The sequence below is a fragment of the Dermochelys coriacea genome, chromosome 2 (assembly GCF_009764565.3).
Source record: "Dermochelys coriacea isolate rDerCor1 chromosome 2, rDerCor1.pri.v4, whole genome shotgun sequence".
Taxonomy (NCBI): domain Eukaryota; kingdom Metazoa; phylum Chordata; order Testudines; family Dermochelyidae; genus Dermochelys; species Dermochelys coriacea.
The window spans coordinates 123063302-123088247 of NC_050069.1; positions in this window are offsets into that span (position 1 = coordinate 123063302).

Sequence of the window (24946 nt, forward strand, 5' to 3'; positions counted from 1 at the left end):
CAGCTTCCGGCTCAGGCCCAGAGAGGCGGAGGTGAGCTGGGGCGGGGAGAGGTTCCCCTGCATGCCCCCCCGGGTTACCTGCTGCGGCGCAGGTGGCCCTCCTCACACTCCCTTGCCCCAACTTACCTCCGCCTCCCTGGGCCTGAGCGGGAAGCCACCGCCTGCTTCTCAGCCCCCCGGCTTCCCACGTGAAAAGCTGATTTGCGGGAAGCTGGGGGAGAGGGGACAGAGAAGCAGAGCAGGGCGGCTCATTCAGGGGAGGAGGCGGAGGGGGAGCAGAGGTGAGCTGGGGCCGGGCGCGGGGTGCTGCCGGTGGGTGCTCTGCACCCATCAAATTTTCCCCCTGGGTGCTCCAGCCCCAGAGCACCCACGGGGTTGGCGCCTAAGGCGCCACTTTTGGCTGGTTGTTAAATTTAGAAGCCCTTTTAGAACTGGTTCTCCCCCATGGGACAACTGATTCTAAGAGGGCTTCTAAATTTAACAACCGGTTCTAGCGAACCATAGATTGAAAGCCATACTGGAAGTATCTGGCAGAGCTGGAAACAGAACCCATTATCTCCAGAATCTCCATTCAAGTCCTTAACCAACAACCATCCTCCCTCTCATAATTGTCTGTGTTGGGAAAAGAATTAGAGCAATTCTGAACCCACTGAGCCAATAAATTAAATTACCATGAGAAGCAAAACCAGTGCTTGGCACTGGCATACTTTGCTGCTTGTGATTGCCTTACTAGTGATCACGATGGGTACATGTACATTGCAAAAGAACAAAAAAAAAACCCCCACAGCAGTGAACTTTGGAGCCCAAGTCAACAGACTCAGGCTTGTGGGGCTCACGCTACAGGGCTCAAGATAGCTGGGTAGACATTCCCCGCTTGGGCTGGGAGGTGCTTTGGAACCCAGTAAGGAGGAGGGGTCTCAGAGTCTGAGTCCAAGTGGGAACATCTACACTATTATTTGTAATCCCATAGCACAAGCCTGAATCAGTTGACCTGGGATCTGAGATGTGCTGCTGTGGGTGTGGGTTGGTGGGGGGGAAGGGGGACAGAATAGACAAGTTATTTCAAGCCCAGTACATAATTTGACTAGGATAATAAGAGGTTTGGCTATTTCTCTAGAACTATAAATGAGCTTGGTGGCCTCTGAATCCAGTGGCTGATGAGCATTGGCCCTTCATTATAAAAATATTGCAATCTGTTTAGCAGAGGCCCAAGACTGGAACAGCAAAGGATGCTGTAGATCAGGATGGATGGATAAGGCTGACTGGGAAAAGCTTGCATGCCATCTGCTTAATGATACTTGGATCTAACTAGTGATATTTCTTCACAGGTTGGATCCTAAGTTCATGGAGAGAGAGGGAGACAAAAATTATCTTGTAAGAATTAATAAAGTAAACCACAAGGATATGGAAAACCTGTGGGAGAAATCATTTTCCATTAATTCATGCTTAACTCATTTAACAGCACGATGGAGTGTTGTTTTAACTTGAAATCTAGCTTTTGTTGGTTTGTGTCACACACCTGCACACACTTACATTCTTTAAAACACTGCCTTTTGCATAATCCGTATGAAAAGTAAATAAAGAACCTAGTGCTTAAATCCAATGTTTAGGAATTGTAAATTCTTAAACAGACGCTATCAAATATCATTGTGTAAGATTACCAAAGCATGAAACCAAGCAAAGAGAACCAATATGCTATACATTTAAACCAATGATATAGAAGACAGAACTCATCTTTCTTGACTCCAGTTGTTTGAGCGCTGGAGCTTTGGGAATTCTCATCATGAGAAATAGCAGAAATGCACCAATTAAAATTGTTCCATCATTCAAATGCAGTAGATAGAAGGAAGGTGGGAGGGAAAGAACAGAATGATTCATTATTATGAGCAAGAGAAACAACACTACATAATCAGGGTGATCTATCTTTCTTTTGCAGGGAGAAGCATGCATGGCTGTCTGTTCTCTTCTGACAGGAAAAAAAATTCCTTGGGAAAAATAACAATGCTGATTGAATGACTAATAGATTGCAGTGGTAAAAAGGGGTAACTCCAGATTTTCTGTTTCCCCCCCTGTAGAGGTCCTCACAAGATGGACTATACCGTGGTTATGTGGAGACAAATAGGCAACATGTCTTTGGGAAGGCAAGGTTTTATGCTCAGAGTCATAAGACCATATTGAACTTCAAGGGCTGGATTCTTTGGTCCATCATGTTTGCTTTAGACCTATGACAGATGTCCCCAGCTCATGTGAGGGGGAGGAGTGGGTATTCCAGAGGAGGGAGGAGGCACAGTGGAGCAGAGTTCCATTACACATGAAGCTATGCTGGCATTAGCACTGAGAAAGAGTTGGTGACAGTGGTAGAAGTTTGAAGTTAAAGCAGTAGGAGGATTATTCTATGAGGGCCAGGTAGACAAGGATCAAGGAGCTGAAAGCACATTCAAGAGCAGCTCAGAAGTAGTGGAGAATCAGGGCCCAAGATAGGTAGTTTTAGGTTTACTCCCTTTTGCTTCAGTTTCTTGTTATAAATGCTAGTTCTTAAAGGAAAGACCTTGTTGACTGTGACTGTCAGGCTTTACTGCCAAGTCATCCCATCAGGTTATGCAGTTTATGGCAAAATTAATAACGAAAAGAAAACAAACCTTTGAACTGCTTCAGAGTTCAAGATGACGTAGGTGAAGAGTTTGATAACACACAAATCCTGCCCCTGTAGTACCCACTATTCTGAGCCCACCCAGAACTGTACTGTCCTATGAGACTCTGTACTGTGACTAGCCTGAGCCCAGGCCAACGCATCCAGAGAATCCTCTCACACATGTGGACAGTAAGCGCCGCATAAAGCTTCCAGGATCACCCACTTCCCCCCCCCCCCCCCCGAGACCCAGACGTAGCTATCTTCTGTTGTGGATTGCACCAACTAATCCTTGCCAAGACTACGCCTTGGCTGGGGTGCATGGTACTCACTCTGGCTGATACAGGGGAAGCTTAAAGTAGAAAAAGCATGAACATAGTCTGGAATGGCAGGTCTGAAGCTGTTTTCAGGGGGAAGAGGTTGGTCAAAGAGCCTTCCCCTTTCCACACACGCATGACCTCCCACTTTCTATTAAAAGGTGTATTTTGTTGGGTTAGTTACAGCATAGGACACGTTGCTCTAGATTCCAACTTTCTCCCTACATGGCATCTTCAGAGGTTATGGCTGCTCCAGAGCTTGAGTAATCTGACGGTTGTTCTTGGGCCTAGAAAAAGACCAGGATCTATAGATGGTCCATCAGAGGAGTGGAAATTTCATCTGCGTGATCTCCCTGCCCCTTCTTCCCATAATAAAAAGAACCAAAACAAAACTATTTGGGTCTAGACAGGAGATTAGGCATCAAAGCATGTGTGTGCCTACCTCCATATTTAAATTAGCCAACTTCAGGATCAAACGAGTCAGCCTGAAGCTGGCTTCGGAAAGGGTTTCCATGCTCCATGTCACTTAGAAAGGACCTAGGATTTGCTCCACAAATAGCAGTCACGCTTAGAGATTGGACTATACACAATCTACAACCTTGTTACATTCCCAAAGTTAGGAGTCTATATAAATAGTTAGGAACTTTGATAAAGAAGCCTGATATTCCTTGGGGCTGAGCACCTGCATGGACATAAGTGGGAGTTTTGGGTGCTCAACATCTATGGCAATCAGGCCTCTTATTAAGGTACCTAATTATAGATTTATAGGCACCAAGTTTGAAAATTTTGGCTTCTATGATTCTATGTTTAAATATTTGTTGGGTGAGACAGAACAAGCATCTTTCCCCTCATCTCTAGTGGCTGTTCAAGTGGAAGTCAAGAATTGTATGGCACTTTCTGAAAAAAGTATAGAATATAAATCTCTATATCCTGGCCAGAATTCCCTCTTTTAGTAAAAATACATTTGCATGTCTGAGGTTATGTGAGCGATCTGGCTTAGTGCATGATGCCTGCAGCCTTTACCCATATAGTTACTGCATTACTTGTAACTAATTCTGTATCTTGAAGCACTTTGGGATGCTTTGAATATTAAAAAGGTGTCATATAAAACCCAACATGAGGCACAATGTCATGCTTTGCACAGCTTAAAAGGCTCACCCTCCTTGCAGAGCCTGGAAACTGGCATCTGAGCTTTATAATGCATAAAATTGTGTCCCTAGTCTTCCCTTCCACATGTCTATTCTCATGTCTGCTTCCATGCCAGCATCTGAAGCTGCTGAGTGTTAGAGAATGATCTGCCCAGATATAGCGATTATTTTCTAAACATTCTAATTATATTTAGGTTTGTTAAAATTGTGTCTGGCAGCTACTTTCTTTAACTCTCCTAATGCCAATGGAAAACAAATCAGCGTGCCAAACCCAGCTCAGTAAATGTACACTAATAAACTTTGAACTATTATGGCATTTATGTTCAAGGTGCTTTTGTTAGCCAAAGAATATTTTATTTGGCTTCTGAACAACTTTATATTTCTTTTTATGCAAATGAAGTAACTCCAAAAACCCCCATCAATAGAGACATTTGACAAAATCTTGGATGGCCAACCAAGTAACACTTTCAGAGCTTTGTCTCATGCAGGAGGGAGAGGAGTGTGCATTTGGAGTGGATATTCCCAAATACAAAACGAAGGGGCAGATCCTCAGTTGGTATAAATCAACATAGCTCCATTAACTTCAATAGCATTTCAGTTGGTGTGCACAGAGAGTGTGGCCCAAAGCTGGGTTTAGTTTACCAGTTTTGTTTGAGGGCTTCAAGGCTGTTCATTACTGTAGCATTTGCTCTGTCTTTGAGAGGGGAAATATGATGGGGAGCAGTGGTTTTCAATTTTTGCATACCATGAGCCCTTTTCCATGCCAGGACCATCCATGGATCCCTTCCTATCTAGTTATCATCCCCCTCTAATTAACATCATAGGAAGAGCTACACAATGCCCTGACACCTGTTCATGGCCCCATGTTAAAAGCTTCTCAGGTGAAAGATAAGGCATTAGAGCACATTCAGTTGACCCAAGTTTTATTCTGAGACCCTGCCATTGACTAATTATATGACCTTGGGCAAGTCATTTAACTTCTCTGTGCTTTAGTTTTCCCATCTGTAAATGGTCAGTCAAACAGGTTTGTCTGAATAAGTCATTGCAAATATAAATTACTAGATTAATGAAACAATCCTGATTTTTTGCAAATACATTTGTCATTGGTAGGTACCCACCAAACAGTTTGGACCAACAATTTTCTGCCCTCTGGGTTGGTCACAAAAGGATTACTTTGATTATTTGCTATTCACGATGTGTGATTTGTCTCTTAGGTCACATGATATTGTTTCTCTTCCCGACTGGATGACTGAACATTTTTAAACAGGAGAATAATGAAAAACAATGAACAGATAACAAATATTGAAGACTAAATATTCTTCTTTGCACACTAACACTGTCTGCAGGTGAATAAAGATATTCACAAGACCCACAGCCATTCCCCAAATATTTGTTCAGATAAAACCCTTTCACACAAACTTTTGTGATTATCAAATAAAATGGGCACAAACATTGTTGGATGGGACAACCCTTCAGAACTCAAACAACTGTTTGAACACAGTTTGCTGTTTTTAACAAAGTCTGGTCTTAAACCTCTTCTATTCAAAGGCAAGACACTCAGCTTGAGGATATTATAAATATTCCTGGGCAGCAGGAGAGAAGAAAATCATTACCTTTCTCCTGTGTAATTTTCTCTCCTATTGGGCTCTGAGACAACTCTAGTTATGGTGATTGAAAGGTACACTTAAGGAAGATATTGCGCAGGTCTAGTTTCACTATAAAATATCCCTGGTGTAAGGCTAGCTATAAGTCTTTCAAACTATCAATTTTGAATGATTCTGTCATTAGGAAAGAATTTATTGGCCTTACATTTAATATAAGGTAATAGTTTCAAAGGATTTTGGAGCAGCAAATAAAAAGTTTAAATAGACTCAGGAGAAGTCTAAATGAAGTACAACCTCCAAAGCACCTCAGACAGTACGTCTTTTACCACTACATTTAAATCATTTATTACTTATTTTAATATAAGCCACACTTGTCTGAACTGGTTTCTTATATGTATATAGAAACAATTCTTCCAATACTACCTCCATCACTGACCTCGAGCCCTAGCTTACAGAAATCCTGCCTGTGAGACATCTTCAGAGATCTAGAAATGATAAAAGAATATAGTGGACATTCTTTGTAGATGCAAGAGGGGCATTTGTGAAAGACAGCTGTGGACTGCAGCATTCTTTAAAGCAGCATCTCGTTGGTAGATACTTAACCAGCCCTATGGCTAGCATGGTGAACAGAGATCTCTGTCAAAGGAATTTGGCCTCATATCCTCAGATGATATAAATCAGTGTAACTCTATGCATCAGCAATTTACACCAGCTGAGAATCTGAGGCCATAGTCTCTTAGGTCATAAGAAAATTCTCTTGCTATTCTTTGGCATTAATGGAAGCACCCTGTCCCCATAGTTTTCTTGCATATGGTGTTTTAGTATGCTCAGCTAGAAGGATCACATACTGCTCTGCATCTGTGCATATAACTTTCATTGAGTCTATGGGAGTCACATGTAGGTGAAGGTCAATATGCTCTATGGGTGAAATCCTGAGCCCACTGAAATCAGTGTGAATGTTGCCATTGATTTTCTTGGGGCCAGTATTTCACCCTATGCCTCTAAATATTTAGATAAGATCACCCTATAGCAAACTTCTGCTAATAGTGATTTCCATCCTTTAAACACAAGCCAGGAATCTGAAGTGGTCAAGTTCTGTTTTCAGTTATACTCACGTTTGGTTCCAATGGGATTGAAATGGAGAACAGAATTTGGCATGGGGCGAAATCTTAGTCCCTCTGAAATCAATGGCAAGATTCCCATTGACTAGAATATGGGCAGAATTTCACTCCCATGTGTTTTGATCCAAAAGCAGGAAACACTGATGAACCCTTTCCAAAAAAACAAAAACAAAAAATAAAACAAAAAAAAACCCCACACACTGCCTATGCCAGCATGACAGTTTTTTGTTTTATCATGGATTCCTCTTAGCATATATAACCCAAACGATACAGTGGCTCCCATGGTCCTTCCCTCCCATCATGCGGATTAATATACCCCAGGGGACTACGAGATTATGTCAGCATTCTTTTCATCCATGGTTTACTTAATGAAATTTAAAACAAAAAATAATTTTACAAAGTTATGATCATTGCCAAATTACTAAGAAGTCTTTAAAGAGAACTGGAAGTGTTTATCACCTTCTGAGACGGTACATGTGCTCCAAAGTAAATACCACTGCTCTTCTGAAGATAGCTATTTCATCTACTAGGGTCCCTACTAAGCCATGTTAGTACAGCGGAACAAAAAGTATTCTAAGTATTCTAGTGAGCATATAGAGTGAGGGAGCATTGCCACTAATGGCAACATCTATCTTTGCGTTATCTGAAAAGAATGCTTTTAGCAAATGGAACAGAGCCTAGCAGAGAAGGAAAAAGAATGGAAGCAATGGATAGCTGTGCCCTGCAGGGTGCTTTTGCCAGTGATGCTGTGACGATAATGTCTCTTCTTCCTAGCCAGTGACAACTCAGGTGATTTAAAATAGTCCTGGAAGCCCAAGAACTAATATATTGTACTAGTGATAACAGTTACAATTGAGCAAGCAACTGTGAGCTTGGGACAATTCTAATACTTTAATCTTTGTGTTGAAGTTTCTTTTACTTAGTTTTGAAACCCAAAGGGAAATTTTGGGAGATAGTTTAATAGAATTCCATTTGGCCATTTATGAATTATCTCATAATGACATTTTTATTTTTAGCTTTCCTTTCCAAGTGAGTCTAGTTCTAAAACTTCCAACTTGCCAAGCACTTAGACTGTTATTCAGAAAAGCACTGAAGCACAAGCTGTAGTTCAACTGAAATCAATGGCATCTACTTAAAGTTATGTACCTGCATAAGTGCTTTCCTGAACTGGGGTCTTAGAGAACGACCCTTAACTTTCAGTCCTGACAATGATCTGGCATTTGAAAGGAAAAGGGTTTGAAAATTAAAGTTACAAATATTAGGGGGAAAAAATCACATTGTTGTGCATGTACCGGACATTTTAAATGTACTAGTAAAAGATGTACCAAGTTGTGTGGCTCTAGATATACAAGCTTGCACTTATCTGAAATTCATACTGATGTAGTTCTGCATACATCTCCATACATACACAACCACAAATAGCTGTACTTACTTCAGTATTACATCTGTCGATTTAAATATGACCACAAAAACTGTAAGTAAGTTTACCTGAAAGTGTTCTGAGCCTTGTACCTTAGGGGCTTGATTCAGATTTGGTAGCATTTTACACCCAAGATGCACTCTCTTTGCACAGCAGTAAATGACAAAACCACATATAGGACAGTGAAGAATCAGGCCCAAACTCTCATTCATTACTTGCTGAGTCTGCAGTCTGTGCTCAGACAAAACTCCAGAAGATTTCTAGAGCCGGTTACATAACATGGAGAATGCTTAACTTTTTAAATTCCCTATATGGTTGGTGGAGAACGATGAGGGTCATCCGATTCCACTACTGGCCCATCCGCTCCCCATGAATGGATCCCTGGGATCACAACAAGTCCAGGAGGACTGATGGCCCCCACTTCTAGGGTGACCAGATGTCCTGATTTTATAGGGACAGACCTGATATTTGGCGCTTTGTCTTATATAGGCTCCTATCACCCCCCACCCCCGTCCTGATTTTTCACACTTGCTATCTGGTCACCCTACCCACTTCTCTTCTACCAAGAAAGAAAATGGTATGGGGTTTCTGTATGAACTCGGATATTAGGCATTCTGCCCCACAGATGAAACCCATCTTGAGGACAGATGGGTGCACCCCAAATATTTTGATTCATTTGCTGTGGTACTATCTTTATGGCACATCTTCACTTTAAGAACTCTCCCAGTATTGCTACCATTGAAAAGAGATTCAAGACTTTAAGCCCTAATACAGCACACCCTTTTGACAACAGGGTGCTTCCACCATAAAGCAGCCTCCATTATGTGCTGTAGCTATGGGAGTTGCAGGAATGTATTTGTAATTATTTTTCGGTAAGAAAAGTTCTGCTGGATGAAGGTTCAAAGCAGAATGTTGCAAGAAGATGCAGAGATAGGGCAAAAGCTGCAATGCAAGCAAACTATCTTATTTCAAATGATGCCTCATGGGTTCATTCCCATTTTAAGGCACATGAAAAAATACTAAATACTGAACAAGAACATTAATCTTTACACAGATCATTTTATTAAACAAAGTATTTTTTTTCTTTTTTAAACTTCAGATGTCTGGGTCTTTGCCAGTTCTTATAGATTTGTGTTTATAGTGAAATTCATATGACATAAAATGAAATAAAAAATTGGAGAATTTTGAAGAAATCTATAATTATATCTTGGGTTCTCCTGACATCATAAATCACCTGATCTCCTAAGTGAATTTGTAGCGGTCATTCCAAATTGCCTCTCAGTTATTCAGTATGGCGTTATAATGCACCCTCTCTGGATGAATGAAAATAAAGTAAGTCCTCACTTTCAGATGGCAGCACTTAAATCATGTCTGAAAGTACGATTGATTCTAGTACCTAGTACTTTTATTATTAGTGCAAGAGGGGAGTCCAACATTTTCTACAGAAAAAATACACATGAACAAGGTTTCAGAACATTCTCTGCTGTCCCAGCCACCCTACTAAGTACTGGCCAAGAGGAATTTTCATGGAACGGGAAGAATGCAGACTGCAGTGTACTTAAGACAAGACTGCTCTACATTTCATGTTAATTATTTGCATTATTGTAGCACTTCGGAGCCCCAGTAATAAGCCAGGATCCCATTGTGTTAGGTGCTGTGCGTGTGTGTGTGTGTGTGTGCGCATGCATGCGCACACACACACCCTACCCAAAAGACCTTACTATCTAAGTTGGTGACAACACAACTTCCCTCAGTAGTAGTAAAAATGAGGAGAAATCCCCTTTCGAATATTTTATTTCTCTCAGAATAGAAGCTCGACCCAGAGAGGCAGATCCTCTCCCTGTATCCATTGAGCTATGACAATTTGCCCCAGCTGGGGCTCTGACCCAGAGTTCATTTCAGTATTTAAGGGGCTTTAATTGCAATAATTGGAATTTGTACTCCGAATGCTACAAAAATCAGACAGAAAATTGAAATAGGTCAGCCCAAGAAGGCCCCTGATGGCAATTGCAGAATAAAGTGTTTTAATTGCCAAGAGAGTTTCTTGGCCAAATTCTTGTCTTTATGGAGATTGTCAGAAGTTTTGAGTTTCCAGCCAAAAAGCTGCCAGACTGAAGCCCAATCACTAGCGACAGCAAGATTAGAAACACCCAGATTGGCTGTCTGAACAACAGCGTATAATGGGACAAAAATGTTGTGGAATCTAAGTGCAGTTGATCCCTGGCAAATTTTTAATAGGACATTGATTTTGATATCAAATACCCACCATTTCACACTCTGGCATTTCTTGACTGTATGGGGAAATGTCAGGCTCCAGAATACTGAAAAATATGATACTATATTAACATATGTTTCTCTGTCTTCTCTGATAATGGAATAGTTAATAAAATAAAATTAATGAAAATGGGTGCATGTGAATTCATGCCTTATAAGAAATGATGGGCGTGATTCTCATTTACACCAATGCCATTTAGTAGTGCAAATCACTTTACAGATATACTCACTTTAGGGCCCCTTTACAATGCCAAAGTGGCACAAAGGTGCTGTAGTGAGACTCAGAATCAAGTCCACCATGTTTTCTAATACACGTACAAAGGATGTCGATAACGGTGTCAGTCTGGGAGTGGCATACAAGATTAACTGAAATACTCAGCTATGATATCAACTTGCTATATCTAACACTTAAGAGTTAATTTCATCTTTAAGGCTCTTGCTGGAAGGTTGCAACATACATGACTTTATTTCTTAGAATTCAGAACGATAAGACAGAGATCCCAAAAATAGACACACAAAGCAAGTTGCTCTCTAAAACAGAGAGATAGCCATCCTAGAGTAAGGTGGTGGTCAGCTATCTGCTGACTGCTTGTGATCACATTCTTCGTTGTAGAGCCCCCTAGCCCACAAGCAGGACCAATAACCCCTCTACCCCCCTCCATACACACACTTTGGGCTTGTCTACACAGTGTAGCAACGCACCCTAAAGGGGTGTGATTTCTAGTGCACATATGCTCTAACTGGCATATGTAGACCCTGCTGGTGTGAACTAAAAAGTCCCTAGTTTGCATGAGCATAGTGTTGTGTGCTATGTTCGAGCACATTATGGAACTTTTAGTTCACACCAGCAGGGTCTACATATGCCAGTTAGAGCACAACGTGTTTGTGCTCTTTAGAAATCATCCCCTTCTAATGTGCGTTGCCACGCTGTTTAAACAGGTTCTTAAAGCAGCAGCTTGCAATTCCAACACAATCCTCAATACACTACAGTGGTGATTCGATTTTCTGCACCTTTAAAATGTAGGCGGGACTCTGCCTGCATGGGCAGTGCATGTAAGGCAGCTTCATGTGGAGAGTTGTTAGTTCAGGAGGGAGAATGTTACAGGAATCATGCTGCATTTTCTCTTATGGAGACTTTAAGACTGCGATTTTCAAAGGACTCCTCCGAGCATCTCAACATGAATGTGTTTCTCATTTAGGGTCTGATTCTACACCCATTGACATCAACAGGAATTCTGAATGCTGAATATTTCTGAAAAATCAGAGCCTTGGCACCTTGTTTCTTATGCATTCATTTTACATTTGTGCATAGTGAGTGCAAAGCAGCTGTAGAATGCCACTCTGCCTAGAACTGGAGAAGTCTGTTTGATAGCATTTTATACTCTATTCCCATTCATTTTGTACAAGTGGAAGTGACCGCACAAAGTCATGGAGAAAGAAGCTGTAGGTGTCTCAAAATGAACAGTAAAAATGGAGGCACCAAAGTTCGTGGCACCTTTGCAAATTTGTACCCAAGAGAATTGCCTAAGGCCACATAAAAGCTAGAATGATCTCACTCATAGCAGTATCACTCAGGAGTAACTAGAACAAACTAAATGAAGATAGTGGCTTAAAGCTGGTGTGAAAGAGACAAGCATGCTCAAAAGCTTGAAAAAAAGAAAAAAAAATCGGTATCCTATTAACAACATTACTACATTGCTATATTTGGCAAGTTTTCTCCGATTATGACCCATCTATGACATATCAAGTTAGCAGAAAAGAAATAAATAGCTATTACCTACAAAGATCAAACACAAAGACAGACATATGAGGGTAAATACTTTAGGTCAAAGTATATATTCATCCCTTCTCCAAGTAGATCAGAGACAGAGGAAATAGGAGAGAAATCTAAAGCCCCCCTACTTTCACTGGTAGTTTTTTGGAACTTGATAATAGTCAATTAAGAAAAATGATTTCAGAAGCTGTAGAAATACAGAGACATATTCAGCTATAGAGATATAGCTTTGACATCCTCCTTGCCTTCAATGTATCCATAAGTAAAAACTGGAAACACCATTTGGAAGAACCCAGGACCTATTTTGCAAGAGAAATGCTAAAATGAAGAACCACTGAGCAGGAATTAATCAAAAGTAAATTTGAATTTAATTACATCAGAACTAAGAAGGGAGAATATGTTCTCTTTTGAATTAAATAAATCAGCATAAAAGGGTGGCAAGCTTTTAACATTTACATTAAAAAATGGAGAGCAGGAATAATATCCATATAGCTCAAGACAGCAAAGGTAAGATAGCCACTAAATCCAAGGACATCTGTAAAGTATTCTGTGTTTTACAAAAGGCTTGATTCCTCAGAAGTTGATTTTTAAGGAAGTAACACTGATGAGTTTGAGGAATATCACAGCCCCACGTTAACAGAAATATCCTTTGAGGAGAAATCTCCTGTAAAGGAGAATCCCAGCTTTCATGTAAATTTAAAAAGTAAGGGTAAAATCCTGGCCCCATTCAAGTCAATGGGAGTTAACTCAGAGCAAATGGGGTAATTCATTATACTCTAGGAACGTGCCCCCAGGACATACGTTCTCCATAATTGCTCATTATGAAACAGTTATAATGCAGTAGGATCTAGAGGCCTCAAACACGGCAAAGCCCCATTGTGTTAGGCCCTGTACAAACATAGCAAATGATAATCCCTGTCCCCAAAGAGTTTATAGTCTGAAAGATAAATTAGTGTTCAGAACCTGAAGCTGAACCCCATCCTAATTCACACCCCCCATAGTGACTATTTGATTTACAGGCTGGTCTCTAAACGTATCTGCATTGACAGATACCTACATGGAGGCAATCCTGTGTGGCCCATGCCTAATTGAAAGAGTTGGCCCCCAAGATTTTAAATATACTAGAAAATAAGGATGAAAATATGTATTTACTGGAGGTGGGCAGTCTGGTTTCCAGAACAATTCACAGATGTATCTTAAGTTTAGGGTCTCTCAGACCTAAATAATCAGGAAAAAAAATTAGTCTGTTCAGTGTTTCAAATTAAAGCTCTGTTTGTCTTAAAGCTTATTTGGGGTTTAACCTAACGGACAATTTTATTGTGTGTTTATTTGCAACTATGTTGACTGCCTTTTCCCTCCCAAACACGCCTTTTAAAATGTGAGAACACAGTGCATTTTTTTTAAATCAACATTATTTGAAGTTTAAAGAAATTAAATAAATGAAAACACACACCTCATTGCCTTTAGACACACTATATGTGAAACTTCTTCAGTGAAAAGCACCTTTGCAACTCATTTGATATAAACTGGGCTCTAATACTGAATATTTAATATGGAGAATTCTTCTCTTCACTCCTCCTCTTCTACCATGTATTATCTTAATAGGAGCAAGTGGGTTGTTCTTCCCAGGTCTCCAATACAAGCCCAGCTTAATAAAGATCTTAGCTGAAATAAAGTAGATGTTGGGTCCTGGCCTTCTGCTTCCAATACCATCTGTCTATTACTTTTTCAGTATCATTTGACCAACCCTTGTGCACCTCATTTTCCAGTCGTCCTACCTGACAATTAGTCACTCCCTTGACAATAGTCATCTGGCTGTTATTCCCCCTTCTGCCATCCAGTCAGGATAGCAGTTATTGGGGGTTGCCAAATATATAACTTATGTTTCTTACTTTGGGGAAAACCTTTTTAAAAATCTAAATTACATAAAGTGATGTTGCTAGGTCCCTCAAGTGTGAGTAATATTTGGTTACAGAACAGGGACCCAGGCTGCTCTGCAAAGGTGAAGTACTTTCAACTCTAACTCTCTAAAGATACTGCAATGGGGAAATGAAAATTATCATGGGAGAATATTACTGCTAGTCTGCATTTACCATACAACTCAACTATCCCAGTTTTTTCATAGCAATATCTCCTCCTTCCAAGAGATTGGATGAGAAAACAAAACCAGACAGTCACCACTGAACTCTCTTTTTAAAATACTTATAAAACTGCCAACCTGTAAATGGAAGCATCTGTATTTATTTTCCATACTGTTTGCCCAAAGTTGGTAGGTTTATATCTTGGTTTGTAACAATCTGGAAGGCACTGAGGCCCTGACTTAGGAAAGCATTTGAGCACCTACTTAACTTTAAGTCCCATTAGATAATCTATGCATAAAACTATTAGCTGCTTAACTGCCCCCATTTTACCCCTCATTAATTGGTTGATTTGGGTAATTTAACTATTAAGCAGCTCTGAACACTTTTGAAAGTTCTATCTTTTTATAGAATGTCTAAAGTACCTCTTAAAATATTTATATAGAAGTGAAAACCCACTTGCTGTGACTGATGGGAAATATCACCCCATATTCTTAGAATGAAATCCTGGCTTCATTGAAATCAATGGGAGTTTTGCCCTTGACTTCCATGGAACTGTGATTTCACACTCTCTCTGTAAGGGTACATCTATAAAGAATGACAGCAAGTCTCAGAGGCCAGGTCAACAGACTTGGCTCATGGGGATTGCGCTAGGATGTTAAAAATAGATGTGTAGATGTTGCAGCTCAGGCTGGAGCTTGGGGCGTGAAGCCTAGAGAGCGGGGTGGGCTTCAGAGCCCAAGTTCCAGCCTGAACCTCAATGGATTAGCCATTGGTCCAATGGGACCTGTACCCAGGGGCCCTGGCCAATTGGAGGCCCTCTGGAAAAATGGGCACCCCGCATCCCAACCTGCTCCGCCTGCCCAGCACTCCTGCCGGGGAGCAGGGGAAGCCCCAACGCACCAATCCCACTCCCCAGCAGGAGGACCGGGCAGGGAGGGGGACTGCAGGCAGAAGGGATGGAGAGGGTCCCCCACTTTCTCTGGCCCAGGGCCCCACAAACCCTTAGTCTGCCTCTGCCTGAACCACGATATCTATACAGCTATTTTTAGTTTGTAGTGTAAGCCCTGCACACACAAGTCTGTTGACCTGGCCCTAGAGTGCTAGATGAACCCATAGGAGCCAAGACTAGAAATAAGAGTGCTAATCTCGTGTTCCTCATACCAAGGGACAGTGAAGGTAGTAAAATGAGTCTCAGCCTGCAGTTGCTCAGAACATCAACATCAAAGAATGAGGCGGACTTACTTCTGGGCGTAGTCCTCTAGTCTTTGACTTCATTGGGTTTTATATTACCACAAGTGACATAGCCAGGGCCAGATCCTCAGGTGGTGTAAACAAATATAGTTCCACTAAAGTCAGAAGTGTGTTGATTTACCAGCTGACTCTGGATACTTTACTAAGGGTTAATATTTGAAGTTTCTGATGTTCCTTTGCTAATCAATTTTCCTTGACATAAGTTTGATCTTTGCAGTTGCAAATTCTTGATAGAAAACAGAAACAATAAACATTAAAAAAACCAAAACACTATTTTTCACATCTTGTTCAATTCCCATATCTGTTGGCTCCCAGTCTGTAGTACGATTCATGTTTTACATATTTGACTGATTAATGAAACTGGATGGAAAGATACACCATTGTTTCATTTTTCTGCATGGGGTCCTCCTCAGTCTATGGGAACTGGGTAGTTATAATTGTCTTAGCTGACTATCATTACAAACATAGCCGTTCCTTAGCTAGGGAAAGTTTTAAAGCAAACTCCCAGAGTATTCATAATAGGCACTGGAAATAACAATGAATAATTTAATTAGCATGTTGTTTATAGAACTAATATTAACTATAGGACCCATTCTAAAACCTTCAAACAAGATATCCTTATACTATCAATGCTGATTCTTACAGGACTGAGCCCTTTATTAGGGTTCTGTAGCTGTTTGTATGTTTTTCTTCTAATGAAGCATTTTAAAATAATTAAACTAACATGCTGAACATTGCAAGAACCACCACCTCGTGTCCATCATGGAAACTAAAATATTCTTTAACTATTTAAACAGTTTTCATAGAGTTTGTTTGAGCTTGTTAGTCCAAAGCAGAAAGAGCTCAGCCATCATATTCATAGCAGAGCACTCTTTCTGTAAGTCTGGTTATCACAGGAATACTTTTGTTTGGCTTTTTTTATTTAAATGGGAATCAGATGAGGGGGAATTCAGACTTTAAACAGGGAAGAGGCAGCCATTGTTACTACCACGTACTTTCCTTGTCCAGGAGAGTAAGGAAGAACAGTAGAGATAGGATATAGTTTTAGTGTGTTTGGGTCTGTGGATTTGAGATGGACCGATATCTAAAAACTTATCCCCACATCTTCCCAGTATTTCATTGAACATTGTGGGTGTTTTTCTTAACCCCTGGCCTCTTCTCTTAATTGGGATGAGGATACACCAGTGGACAGCAGTACACCAGTGGACAGACTAAGTAAAAGAATTGTGCTCTACCATGATCTGATTTAGGCTTAGATCTAGCAACTGGATCTACTAGATCCAAAGTCTAGTGGATCACAGATCCTTGATCTCAGCAGAGACCCAATGAATATGCATACACTAGCTAGTATTTCTGTATATTTTTGATCTCATACCAGCATAGTTCACTGATTGACAAATTTTTACCCGCTAGTCCTCCAGTTACTACAGCTGAGAAAGAACAAGCCATATCCTATTCCACTTTATTTATTTTCTTTAATGAAATGTGAATGAAACCTCTATAATGCTAGACACATCACATAAATTGTAGTGACACTAAGATAAAGTCACCCTCTTACACTATTAAAACGGCATTTCAATAGTGTCACAACCCCACAAATAATTGTCCCTTTCTCCTCATATATCCCAGCTCATGAGCACACTACCTCCCCAGATTCCTTGAAAATAATGCATTTTCAGCAGGCCCAAAAAGTTAACAATCCAGGGTCTGGCTAATCAAGGAGAGCAAATTCCAGAACCAATAATACAGTGCTATCAGCTCCCTCCCATTTAATGAGGGAGCTCCAGTTAAAGTCTTTTTCTGCTCTCAATTGCAACGGTGTTGCCAGACATTAGAAGTAATTTTTCAGATAACTAGGTTCCCAAAACATCTGAACTCCACCCAGAAACCATTGGCAATCAATGAAGAGCACAGAACACTGGTGTAACAGGCTCCCAGTATGGTGTACTTCTTAAGTGCTCAGCCACATTCTATGCTAACTTCAGTTTCCAAGTGGTCTCACTTTGTACCCTGTCCAATAATCCAATTTAAAAGTCACAGAATCATGGAGATAATTATAGCCAAGTCAGTATCTGTAAGGTTCTACCTAGATGAATATCGGGTTGCCCATCACCATAGTATTTGAGCACAGATAGCATGGCAACCACTTGAAGTAAGGATCCACTTGAACATCAAAGTCACATTCAAATCAATGGGACTACTCATGTGAGGAAGTGCAGTGGAGCACAACCCAGGTGCAGAAGCTTGGACTGAATGATGTATTATCATATTCATTTGACTCACCTTACATTACAATGTTGCAATAGTGAGTTCTCAGAAATATATCATAGAATCATAGACAATTAGGGTTGGAAGAGACCTCAGGAGGTCATCTAATCCAACCCCCGGCTCAAAGCAGGACCAACCCAAATTAAATCATCCCAGCCAGGGCTTTGTTTGTGAAGACCGAGGCAGTTTTTTCCACATTATCTGTCACTAGGTTGCCTCCCCCATTCAGTAAGGGTCCCACACTTTCCCTGACCACCTTCTTGTTGCTAACATACTTGTAGAAACCCTTCACATCCCTTGCTAGCTGCAACTCCAATTGTGCTTTGGTCTTCCTGATTACACCCTGGCATGCTCAAGCAATATCTTTATACTCCTCCCTAGTCATCTATCCAAGTTTCCACTTCTTGTAAACCTCCTTTTTGTGTTTAAGCTCACCAAAGATTTCTCTGTTAAGCCAAGCTGGTTGCCTGCCATATTTGCTATTCTTTCTATACGTCGGGATGGTTCGTTCCTCCGCCCTCAATAAATCTTCTTTAAAATGAAGCTAGCTCTCCTGGACTCCTTTCCCCTCAGATTAGCCTCCCAGGGAATCCTGCCCATCAGATCCCTGAAGGAGTCAATGTCTGCTTTTCTGAAGTCCAGAGTCTGTATTTTGCTAATCTCCTTTCTTCCTTTAGTCAGGATCCTGAACTTGACCGTCTCATGATCACTGCTGCCCAGGTTGCCATCCACTTCTACTTCCCCTTCCAATTCTTCCCTGTTTGTGAGCTGCAGGTCAAGAGGAGCACAGCCCCTAGTTGGTTCCTCCAGCACTTGCACCAGGAAGTTGTCCCCAACACTCCAAAAACTTCCTGGATTGTCTGTGCACTGCTGTATTGCTCTCCCAGCAGATGTCAGGGTGATTGAAGTCCCCATGAGAATCAGGGCCTGTGATCTGGAAATTTCTGTTAGTTGTCTGAAGAAAACCTCATCTACCTCATCCTTCTGGTCTTGGCTATATCCTCTATAGCAGATGTCCACCAAGACATCACTCTTTTTGCTCTCTCTCTAAACTTAACCCAAAAAGACTCTCAACAGATTTTTCTCCAGTTTCAGACCGGGGCTCTGAGCAATGCAGGTGCTCATGGGTCTGATGTGCTCACAAAATTTACACAGTGTATTTGACTTAGCTGGCAAATGTAAGGGCCTGTGATTATTCTCATGATTCAGATTGGAAAGTGGTTAGCAACAGGTTTGAAACAAACGGGACAGTATTTTATTTCTTTGGGGGCAACATATGGGTACCTTTCTTGCTTCATCGTGCCTCATATTATGTCATGAAATAAGGACTTAGTTTAATTTTTTTGGATTAAATGGTTGCGTAGCATAATATGTCCGTATTAGATGTAAAACATTTTTATATATATATAAGCCATATTTTTTTAATTTCTGCTTTCAGTCTCTGAACAAAGAATAGTTATTCTGTAGTATAATAAGAATACTGGAATTGAAACTGCAGAGTTACTATAAATTTTACAGCATTCAGAATCTAATATAATTTTTTAGCCCATTATAATTTATTGCAGTAATCATAGTCACCACTGTCTCACTTTATGTTTGTTTGTTTTTTTTGTTTTTTTAAATAGGGCAGTTTGGTGAAAAGCAGACTGGAATACATGTATGTTGCTATTTAAATTGCAGTTTAATATTTCAGCAATAAGCTAGTGGCTAAATGCAACTTACATTTGATTGGCAGTTTAATTCTCAGTTTCTTTTTTATGCTGTTCTTTAATTTGATTTCTCTTCCCGCCTTCTATTTTCCAGCACTTCCCCCACCCTCCTCTTTGCACTGGTGCACATAAAACCCACTGCTAAAGTTGAGAATACCAATGCCATATCGTGACCAGAAAGCCTTTACTCTTTCCATTTTCTCATCTTCTATCCATTTGAAAATAATCATAGGTCTTGGCTTTGCAGACAACTATGCAGGTTCAGAAGTCTACCTGCATGGTTTTTCTCAGCACAGGACAATGACCAGAGTTTGTAAAAAGTTTCCTCTATTTCTGGATATAGAGAAACACAGATACACAGTAGGTGGGATTAGAGCACTATCCTGCCTTCTAAGCATATTATTTTCTTGTTAAGAGAGAAATGAGAAGATGCAAAAAGTTCACAGCTCAGGGAGGCTTTGGTGTTATTTGTTCTCAATACTGAGGGTTTTTGTTTTGTTTTTTTAAACTTACGCGTTTTGGGTCTCAAAGTTTCTTGTTTTTTGACTCACCTCTGTTTAGCCAACATGGTCATGATTAATGATGAGCCTGATCAGCAAAATTCAGTTATAGATTTTGAATTCCCTAAATTTGAAGGTGTTCAAATCTGGCTTTTTGATTCAGTTCAAAGAAAAGAAAACTGCATCAAACTACAAAATTTGGATCTGTTCTGAGTCCTCCATATCTCCCCAGTTGTCAGGAGAGGTGGTTTGTTTAGACCAACCTTATTGTTAATCTCTTTTTCACTTTGATCAAGGATATTCCTATATTTCTAAGGGAAGCACTATGAATCTCCCCACATCCCAATTACTTTCTCTAGCAGTTAGTAATTGATTGGTTTACCCAAATTATATCTGATTTTCTTGATTTTATCTCGCCTGATTTTCTCAGGGTATATGCACATGTGAATGGATCTTATTTGGGTTTTCAAAAACTTTTGTCCAGTCTCTTAAATCCCTAAATTTTGGTAGCATATATAAAGAGTATGTTTGATTATTGTGTTGCAAATCAGGAAGGTAACCTGAGATTTAACCTTAAATCTTATACTGGAAAAAATCAAGCATCATCAAGCGATCTTGCATTTTACATCTCCTAACCTCTTGGCCAGTATTTTGTATTTTCTTGAAAGCTATTTTCCTTTCCTTGGCCAGTCATCCTAAATTTAGTAAAAGCCAGGATGCTGATGGCCTCTGCTTCTATTTATCCACAATTAGGTAATTCCACAATCTGTCTCAGGGCTCTTTCATCAGGCTATTTGTCTCTGTGTCACCACCTAATATTCTTAGAATAAACTGCTGCTTGTTTGGCGATCCAGCTCTTATTTGGAAGAGCATGCCCACCAGACCTTTCCCCATCAATATTACTCAGTCCTGAGTCAGACAAATTGGCCGCTAGGAACAAGATCTTACTGGATGAGAGTGGCATTCATTATCAAATGCCCCGTTTTTTGCAGCCTATGGATCAGAATGCAGAATTTGGCTCCTTGGTATTCATCCAAGGACAAAAAGATTTCTCTGGGCATATTGCCAGGTCAACCAAACACAGTGTCACAGCCCAAGATTTTAATGTCCCACTACAATTACAGGGAATGTAAAGCTGAAATTAGGAATGAGTATGTCTGGTTTTTATAATGGTTAATGAATATGGGCTGCTTATTATTTCACTCATTTCTTCCCACAACTTATGTAAGTGACTGTCATCTTAATTCCTCTTCTTTCTATTTCTTGGACTTGTGGGAAAGATTTCTTTAAGGACGACATCATCTTCATTTCTTCCTTGCGATTAGCTGGGTTCTGAGCCCAGGCAATTTTTTCGCTACGGAAGCAAAGCTTTAGCCATCTCTAAAGAACAATCGGGGCAGAAAAAAAAATTGTTTCAAATGCACACCCCTACCCTGAACTGGATTAATAAGCAACACTAATGCTCACCTTAATACAGTCTTTTTTAAACTTTCTGAGTTAAGCAGCCCTCTTTGAATTACAATTTTTGATTGCACCACCCCCAACCAAACAAAAATAGACACATGCAAAAGTATGCTTGACAGCCTACTCCTAAACCTAACAGAGACCTTAACATGACTTTAATGAAATTACCTGCACCTGTAAGTTTCAAATACACAGACACTTACCAGTGGCACAGACAAGGCTTCCTCAGCAGCAGGCTGCTTCTACCTTGCAGCCAGGCTTCACTGCTAGGGCAGGGCCAATACCTGCCCCTCCCCCATCGGGTTTTCAGGGTGCAAGAAGGTGCTTGCGACAGTCTCTGGGGGTAGAGCCAGTGTTGGGCATGGAGGCTGCTGGAAGTGGAAATTCGTGCAGCTGCAGCAGATATTGACACTGACCCACAGGCTGGGTGGCCCACTGAGGTGAGTTGGGGGGGTGTGGAGATAGCACTCCCTTCCCAACCCCAATGGGGAGCTGGCCTGGACCCAGCCATGTGAGGCTGGCACAAGCTGCCTGGCATTGCTGCTTACCTTCCCCCCCAAATGTTCTTCCACACACCCCCTAGAGGGCTTGCCCCACAGTTTGAAAAATTCTGCTCAATACAGGTATAGTTTTCCCCATAACCATTAACTCTCTCTAACATCTGTTGCCATACTAACAATTCTAACATCCTTTTCCATTATACATTCTATAAGGTGGAGGCAAAGTTACCTCTTCAATGTCCCTTGTCCCCTCCCCTTCAATAGCAGTTATTAGCTAAGAAAGCTTTGGCAGAAGATTTGTCAGGGAGTACGGAAGAACCACATGCAGATGGCCTTGACCATTGACAGATCTCAGGGGATCCTCAGGGTCTGATGGGCAGACTCATTGCTTTCTCTGCTCTTCTGAGGTAGAAACTCTGCTCCTCCTTGAGGAAACACTGTAGGGGAAATCTAATGGAGTGTTCCTCCCGTGGGCTCCCTCCAGCAAGTTCTACCCACAGAGAACATGACTTAGCACATAATTTCCACCGGCTTCAATGGGGTCTTGTCAGAGAAAACTGAGGGAGGACTTCAGGAGTCAGTCCTATGATTTTGACAAATTAGCAAACTGTTACAACACACAGAGAGATTATGTTGCAGAATATACTTTTTTATTATTATAGGATAACTTTATAGATGGCATCAGTTAATAAGGTCCAAAAGGCCATAATAATCAACGCAATCCAGATTTTTTTGCACTGGGTGGCCACACAAAGCCGCTGGATTGTACTGCTCAATCCAGCCTTTAGTCCCTACACCCACCAAGAAATTTTCTGTTAAGTTCTTTAGATCAGATCTTGTTGGAAAAAGAGCAGAAAGCCAGAAAATTGTGGAGAGTTTTAAGTTCCCACCACACCTCTAATTTCTACACTGTTATCACCAAGCAAAATATATCAAATGTCACATCAGGCAAAAAATATAAATTGCTCATATAAATAGGAGTTGCAATCAACCATCAACTAATTCTGATACCTAAAAAGACTGGAAAAAGTTCATAGGAAATGACTTAATCTTATTCTACAAGGGACATACAGAGGAGAGCCACATTAGTTATTACAATTTTTAAAAAAATGGAAAAGTACTCTTTTATGTTTATTTCAATGATACTTAAAGTATTTTAGATAAAGTTACTGTGCTGGCTGGCTGAGATGTGTTATTTGAATACTCAGTCCACCACCTTTGGGGAAAATGTCAGGCTCAAGATGCAATTCTACTTCTCTCCCAGTCAGAATAATGCCAAAGTTTAATCTTTATTCAGCCTACTGGACACATAGGAGCTCCTTAATCCTCCCTAGTTCTTCTAGAACCTATTCCAAAGCCCTTTAATGTTTGTAGGAACATTTCAATTGGCTTCAATGGATTTTGTATCAGGGTTATTTTCTCTAGTAGAAAATGCAGCCTTTAAAAAACCTATTGTTCCCACATAGCATCTCCATAAATCCCATGGTGGTCTAAGCAGTTATAACTCTATCTTGCTGCTAATGAAAACTTCTGAAAGATTATGGATCAGGTAATGCTCAATGATAACAGAGAGGCCATTTCAGAAAGAGTAGAAGAAACGGATTTCAGCAGCTTACAGTGAGCAGTAAACTGGCAGATCTTAAAGTACGGGTCTAACTCCAAAAACTAACTAGCTCTCTCTCTCTCTCTCTCTCTCTCTATATATATATATATATAAAGGGTACCTTATTTCTGAACACATCTTCTCCAAGCGTGTATTCAGACTCCCATCTCCTGACTTCAGGAATAAAATAGTTTTACCTCATTTTTTCCCTCCTTTTAGCCTTGCAGAAGCCAACATAGCCGAGAGAAAGAGAGGATTCTATTCCTTCCTGTGCATCATTAGCAGAGTTGTTTACTAAGTTCCAGTCAATTGCACCTGTGCAAACCAAGCCAACACAATCAGTGCACAGGTGTCACTGAAGGCATAATTTGAAGGCTATGGATTTCACAAGTGTCACTAAGGGGCTAATTGGACCTGCAAGAATTTTTATTACATGGGACAACGTACAACAAGAAAAGAACCCACACTGACTTTCTGATCCCAGGCTGAGTATACAGAGCTGATTATTTGTTAGAGAAAAAAAAACTTCACTTTTAAAATGAGCACAGTGGAGAGGGAAATTTTTGAAAAATAAAAACAGTTGGCATAGGATGCATTTTTTGTTGCTTTGCAGAGCTGAACTCCACTTTAAGGGGCTTAATAACTTTATCGGCACCCTGTCACTAAATTTGAAAGCTAAAGTCTGCAGAATTACACAAAAATCAGTGTGAAATTAAAAAATATGGCAAACGATTTGCATCGCAAACATTGTTAAACAAGGCCTTGTGTGCCATTTATGTCCAATTTAAAGGTTTTCATAGTGCTTTGTACGAATTTCATTACAAAAATTAACTTTTTATTGTCATTCACACTATCTATCTAAGGTATTTAAATGACTGCCATTACTGTAGTATCACAGCCTCACAATCTTTAATGGAAAAAATGCTCTTCCTAATGAAATGTACTTTCCACAACTCCCCTGTGAGGTAGAAAAAGTTTATTATCCCCATTTTACAGATGGGGAACTGAGACACAGGATATATTTGTGGCATACTATACCTTGGGGGTGCATCTTGTAACCCCCATATTCCTCATTTTTATAAAATCATGATCTTAAATAAAACACATGCTTTGTAAGGTATCGGGGGAAAACTTATGATCTGCTGAAAGTCATTTCTCTAACCATATATATATATATATATATATATATATTATTAATGCATCTGAAGTTATGAGAATTGTGTTGTATGGTGGTCACTAGAACATGCTGTAAATTGGGGAATCAGCCAGTTATTAGCTCCCCA